Source organism: Ixodes scapularis, unplaced genomic scaffold (assembly GCF_016920785.2).
Source record: "Ixodes scapularis isolate PalLabHiFi unplaced genomic scaffold, ASM1692078v2 PGA_scaffold0__279_contigs__length_252992795, whole genome shotgun sequence".
NCBI classification, from domain to species: domain Eukaryota; kingdom Metazoa; phylum Arthropoda; class Arachnida; order Ixodida; family Ixodidae; genus Ixodes; species Ixodes scapularis.
Genome location: NW_024609835.1, coordinates 108,219,345 through 108,225,670, shown reverse-complemented (window position 1 = coordinate 108,225,670; position 6,326 = coordinate 108,219,345). Strand labels below are relative to the sequence as shown.

At 44.3% G+C, this 6,326-nt stretch overlaps 1 pseudogene; it reads right to left on the bottom strand.

The window, feature by feature from the left end:
• Nucleotides 1–5,441: 5,441 nt before the first annotated feature.
• Nucleotides 5,442–5,942, bottom strand: LOC120846514 (annotated as a pseudogene).
• Between the last annotated feature and the right edge of the window lie 384 nt (nt 5,943–6,326).

Genomic DNA, 6,326 nt, shown 5'->3' with positions numbered 1-6,326 from the left:
ATTGGCAATGTTGGCTGCACAAAAGGAAAGCTACATAAAGAAGAACAGGACAGGACACCTCACAAGGTAAATAGATGAAAATGCATGGTTGAAATTCAATATTACTTGTTTCGCAGGGAGAAAGAAGTCATATTGACGATCCCTTACTTGTGCCGGGCTCTAGATATAGAAAGTATAACTTCGGCTAAAGAGAATACTAAACAAGAAATCGCGCAAAAAAAATACTTATTTGTAGTCACCCGCAAATGTGTTAAAATTTGTCATTCTGGGAGCACATAGAAAGGTAGAAAAAAAAAGAGTACTGGTGCAAATGTAAGTCGATTGGCGATCACTCTTTTACAGTGAAGCTGTATAGTACTTGTCGGTAGGGTTTTTCGTGTCCGTCGACAGAACAGTAGTCGGCAGAGAACCATCGCGCGCGCCTTATCATCGTTTGCATGCGCCTTATCATCTATCATGTGGTTTCGACACTTTTTCTTAGAAAACCACTAAACAAGTTTCAAAACCACATGATAGATGATAAGGCGCGCGTGAATGATGATAACCACGTAGCGCACCCACATGCGTTTCACGGTAAAGATTGCTGTTGCATAAGCCGCCGCGGCCACGGCAGCGTACGACGTTTTTTTATATATAAAACAAAGTTTTGGTACAGTGCATTTACTTTGATTTCATCAATAATTTGGTATAGATAGTTTTGCTGTTTACAAACACGAACTGCCGCTTGCGTCCCAAGCGATTTCCCGTCGCACAGTCTTTGCAAACTTGTTGTGCTTGCTGATGTCAGCAGCACTAGAAAGCATAATTGCTACACGGACACGGTTGAAAATTTAACAAGGGCCTTCTATACAATATTACATCCTGGAGGAGGCAAGTTGGTTTACAAGAATACTAGTTAACACATCTCGCACTCCTTTGCTCTTTTGGTGTTCACCTGGAGAGTTGCTGGTCAAACGTTTCATCTATATTTCAAGCAGCGGTGTTAAAAAGACCATGGAACGATTTTGAAACAGAATTTTATCCACCGTACGTCGTAAAGGTTGTGAAAAAATCACAAAAATAGAGAACCAAAAACATTTTTGCCATAGAATTTTGAATTCCGGAGAAAAGCTCACCGGAGAAAAGCTCACCGGAGATAAGCTCACCGGAGATAAGCTCACCGGAGAAAAGCTCACCGCAAAACCGGCGGATGCGGAGAAAAGCTCACCGGCCATTGAGCGTACGCGGAGAAAAACTCACCAATTTTTTTTCTTCTTTTTATATGCAGGCTGTTGGATCATGCGTAACATATATAATTTTATTATAATTAAAATTCGTCAGCTTTGTAAAAAGAGAAAATGTCCTTTTGTATTATTTGTTAAGCTTATTGGGAATATTGCTTCCAAATTAATAATTGCGGGCGAGTGTTTTCTGTGGCTTACTTTATAGGCAACGAAAGCCAAACTCAACACTTTATGAACCTGAAGAACAGGAAAAAATCCGAAAAAAAAAAAATCAAAACTGTAAATGCCGAAAATCCGAAAGCGACGGCGCAATAACGCGGTGCCTGAAATTCTCTGTGAAGTTTTTGTTAATCTTTGAGAACAGGATAAAACAGTCCGAGAATATCAAGGTTTTTTTTCTTTGTTTGTTTTTTTCACGGAGAAGCACGTTTTCTAGCCGTTCGTGCTGGTGGTTCCACACGTTGCCTTCGTGTGATAGTGCCCTTCTACTGCGAAGTACCCGATACCTTCAGAGCTGCCCACTGGCACCGTTGTTTCTCGTGACCTATATAAGAACTAGTCTTATGTAAGGTAGTGAATCGGGCGAGTTGGTAAACATTATACATGATGAAAACCGCTCAAACGACGACGACGGAGTGAATACAAGAAACACGAGAGGACGAAGCTGTTCTCGCAACTAAAGTTTTGTTAGTGAAATTAACAGAAGGAAAACAGCGTAGCCGACACTGATTACATCAACAAACACCTACTTATCTATTAGGCACTACACAATATTTGGACTGAAATGGTTCCACATCGCTATTCATACTAGCTCGCAAAAAACAAACCTCTTTATTGATAGAGCTACCGACGGCACACTGCCAGTTGTCAATAAATTGTTGGCTTTTTTACCGGTTTAAGATGTTCTGATTTTATACTTGCGAATTCATTAATATACAAAATGGGTGATTACTAATTTCTGATGAGTTATTGAATATGCCCAATGAAGTTCAAGAACATTACAAAAAACTGGATATATTTTTAATGAAGTGACAAGTGCGAATTATGTTAAATTGCAACGTTTGACGCAGGATACGCTAAGTTAAAAAAATCGGTGAGTTTTTCTCCGCATCCGCTCAAAGGCCGGTGAGCTTTTCTCCGGATCTGCCGGTTTTGCGGTGAGCTTATCTCCGGTGAGCTTTTCTCCGGTGAGCTTTTCTCCGCCGCCCAGAATGAATTTATTTTTTTTTTTAAAGGCGGACTCATTTATTTTTTTTTCTTCGAAAGTTTTCTACCTTTTCACTGCGATGCATCCGCGGTGCCAAAGCACGTCAGCCAAATCCACGTAGCCTACTGGATAAGAGCCTACCTTACCAGCACCGCGATCACACAGAATGAACAGCCGGCGAATGTTTCTTCAGAGTTTTGTCAAAGATATTCTGATCCACATGTTGCAGCATAATTAGCGACGTGAGGGAAATTGCCGAATGTTATATTGCTCGGAGCAATGCGCCATCTATCGTGTGGTAAACGAAGCAAGAGAAAGGTGGGACTGCGCCTGCGCGGTGGTGATCGTCGGCGTCACTGACCTCTATTGTAGTAGGCTGGATCGCGGATCGGGAGCCCGTCGGTGTCGCCACCGGCGGTCATTGCTTGACACCAGGCAATACACGCAAGTCTTTGGGAGAAACGCACAGAACTAAACATATTGAAGCATGTACGCTGTGCTCGGAGGCCAGTATTTTGAGGTGCGCTCCGATCCTTATGTCGGGTGTTTGGAGATCGAATTGGTATTTGTCAAACGTCCGGTCGCCCAGTAAAAAATCAAACGTACCGTAGCACCTACGGCTGAGCTGGCAAGGATGCTCTCATAGTGAAGTAAAGAAAGGAACTTGCCGTCAATAAAACCGTCCTCGGGGAAGCCCAGAAGTTGATGAAGGACAAAGAAGTTCTATCTCGACAGCGGCTTTCCGGGAGTGCGTGAATTCCGCGTAGCAAAGCCTTCGAGCTTGTCGTCTGCTAAACCCAACTCAACGAAACCGCCACCGACTCCGCGCTAACTCTAGGTAACTCTCCCCTCATTGAGCTGCACTACAGCGGAGTCACTCTCGACCACGAAATATTTATATATAAGAACCACGAGGGCTGTCAGTTTTAATCTTTGTACGCAAGCTATTTGACGGGGTTATCGAAAAGCATCCAAAAAGTTTCAGTGCCGAGAACGGCTTAGAAACAGGGGAAAACGTCACTTTTTCTCGTTCTTCCCATAGAGTCCCATGCATTGGCTGGTGTCAATCAATGGCTGCCTGTGGCGACACTCGGCCCCAGCTGCCGAGGTTGCGGTCCGCGATCCAGCCTAGTACAATAGAGGTCAGTGGTCGGCGTGGTGAACGCTCATCGTGCCCCGTAAAAGCGCTATCCTTGACTGTGAATTTTCGTCGTGTGTTGCTATGATAACCCAGCACATACTAGAAAGGAAGATCCACCTACTCGTGCGGCGATGTTGTGGCGGCACTCTCAAGACAGCAGAAACTCCCGTGTCGTCGTGTTTGTTTACTTCGACTACAGTGGTGCTCTCTAAGCATTTGTCGCCTCTAACATTGCCCGGATTTCTTATTTGGAGCATTTCGTGCCTGTGCTCAAGTTCCAAGTATTACTTGTGCGTACTGTATCTAAAGGCGTGTATGAAAGTGGTGAATTTTGACCGATTTTCCTAATCCGAAGTGATTTGTGTTAGCATTGCTAAACGCTCGCAACGTCTCTGTGATTACGAAATCATATCTCTACGTTGCTATATCGTTGCTAAGATTTCATCGTCTTTTGCAATCGTATAAAAGGCGTGTGGTGAGATTAGTACCCTCGGTAAGTCGTGATCGTCCAAGACAGCGTACTGCATCTTTTTCTTTTTTCATCCACTCTGCCCTGCGAGCCTATCCCATCAAAATAAAACGTAATGAAGCTTGAGCCCATAGAATACTCTGTTCATTTTCTGCTAAGCAAGGAGTGGCAGCGCGTCCTCTTCTTTTAAGATGCGCCGCGGAAATAGCTGACGACGGCAGAGATGTGGCCGTCGTGCTGACCGTTGACGACCTGCTGCGCTTGTTGCAGTGGTTTCAAAAGTGTGTACGCGCGGCAAAGAGCGGTTGTTCCGGTCGCTCCGATCAGAGCGGAACGCACTTGTTGCAAGTGCCCGAATCGCAGCTTGTGCAGTCCGAGCTTAAAAAGAAATAAAGAAACGGCTGCAGTTGGTGGGAATAAAAAAGTAGATTACGTACCTTTTATGTCCGGACACCGGTGCTCAAAGGGAAAATCCGATGCCCGTCCCACCGCGCGGCCGACGGCTACTACCAGCGAGGGCGGTCGCCGCGCCGGGTTCGTCCCACACTATGCCAAGAACGATGATCCCGGTATCCAACAGCGTTTACTGAGTACCAGGGGTCCCCAACAAGACACTGCGGTCAAGCGAGCCGTGGACACAGTGTGCCCGCAGCGCCCGCCGACCTGAGAGCCAAAGGGGTAATTGCGAGCGGAGTCATCGCCGGTCGGACGAGCTCACGCCGCTACCCGTCGTCGCAGGAGTTCGGGGCCAGGGCTCTCGGCAGACGGACGTCCACTAGGGGGAGGGGACGCCGACTGTCAGAGCTAGGGGAATCGCTAGCGTTGAGTCATCGCCGGTCAGACGAGCTCACGCCGACACTCGACCCGTCGCCCGGAGTCCAATCCAGGACTCTTCGACCACACGGCCTTCCACTCGGAGGGCAGGCCCGACTCTCCCTCGCGCGATCTCGCTGTTCCCCTGAAATCGAGGAGACGCGCGGAGGAGTGCGAGTAGGTCAGCATGGTGACGCACTGAATCAATCAATCAACCGTTTTATTTATGGCCTTTAAGCCAACGGAGACCCTACACAAAAAGCTGCCAGTGGCAGCTTGGCGAGATCTGGGGCCCGTCTCAAATTTGTCAGCAGGACATTCATTCAGTACACAAAAGGATATTACATGCAAAGGAAGGATACGCTGAGTAATCACTTCATGCATACAACTTCTAACAGCATTAAACAAAAAGAAAAAAAAAAAGTTATTCGCAGAACTTGTGGCAGACTGAAAAGATATACAGCTACATATAGAAAACAACTTCGCAAAACAACAAAAGGCGCACATACGCATAACTTGTAACAGCACTGTACGAAATGCAAAATTTATACAAAGGTATGGGAATGCCCCGAAATTTCACGGAACAATTCACAAGAAATGCATAAGTAATGATTTCCTTCCCATTTGATATATATCAATATTATTTTTAAGAAGATGATTAAGTAATAAAGGTAGACGATATGTAGTTGACTGGTAAGTATAGTTCGTACGAGCTCGTGGGTACTATCCATTTTTTGAAAAGACGGGTGTTGAAACTACGAGGATGTTCGGAGAGCTCCGACATCTTCAATAAAAGCGGAGCATGCTCAGGAGATGAAAAACGAAAGCTGTGCAGTAATCTATAGTCATACATCTTATCAATATTAATTATTTTATATTTGGCAAACAAAAATTTGGTGTGAGCGAGATAGTGCTCATTGGCAATATAACGAAGCATCTTTTTTTTTTTTTGAAGTAAAGTAAGTTTTTCTATGTATGTTGTGTAGTTGTTTCCCAAACAAGATGGCAATAATTAATGTAAGACTGAAATAGTGAATAGCAGATTTGTAATTTCACGTTAACTGGGAAAGTATTGCGGCAGTGTGACATAACTGCAACCACCCTAGGCAGCTTCGTAACAAGATAATTGACATGATCATTCCACAAAAGGTGTTCAGAAAAAATTATTCCAAGCGTTTTATGTTGTTTCACTAACTCGATTGGTACGGTGGCTATTGTAATATGATTATTGGCAGAACCCTGCTCTTTGGTCGAAAGACTATAGATTTCGTTTTCTGGATGTTAATTTTAAGGCCATTATTGTTGGACCATATAAGGAACTGGCTAAGAACATCATTTGCGTCTACAATTAATTTTTCAACACTCGTTTCGGCGAGAAATAGGCTGGTATCATCAGCGTATATTATGTATTTTATCTGTTTGTTTATATTTACAATATCATTAATATACACGTTAAATAACATTGGCCCAAGT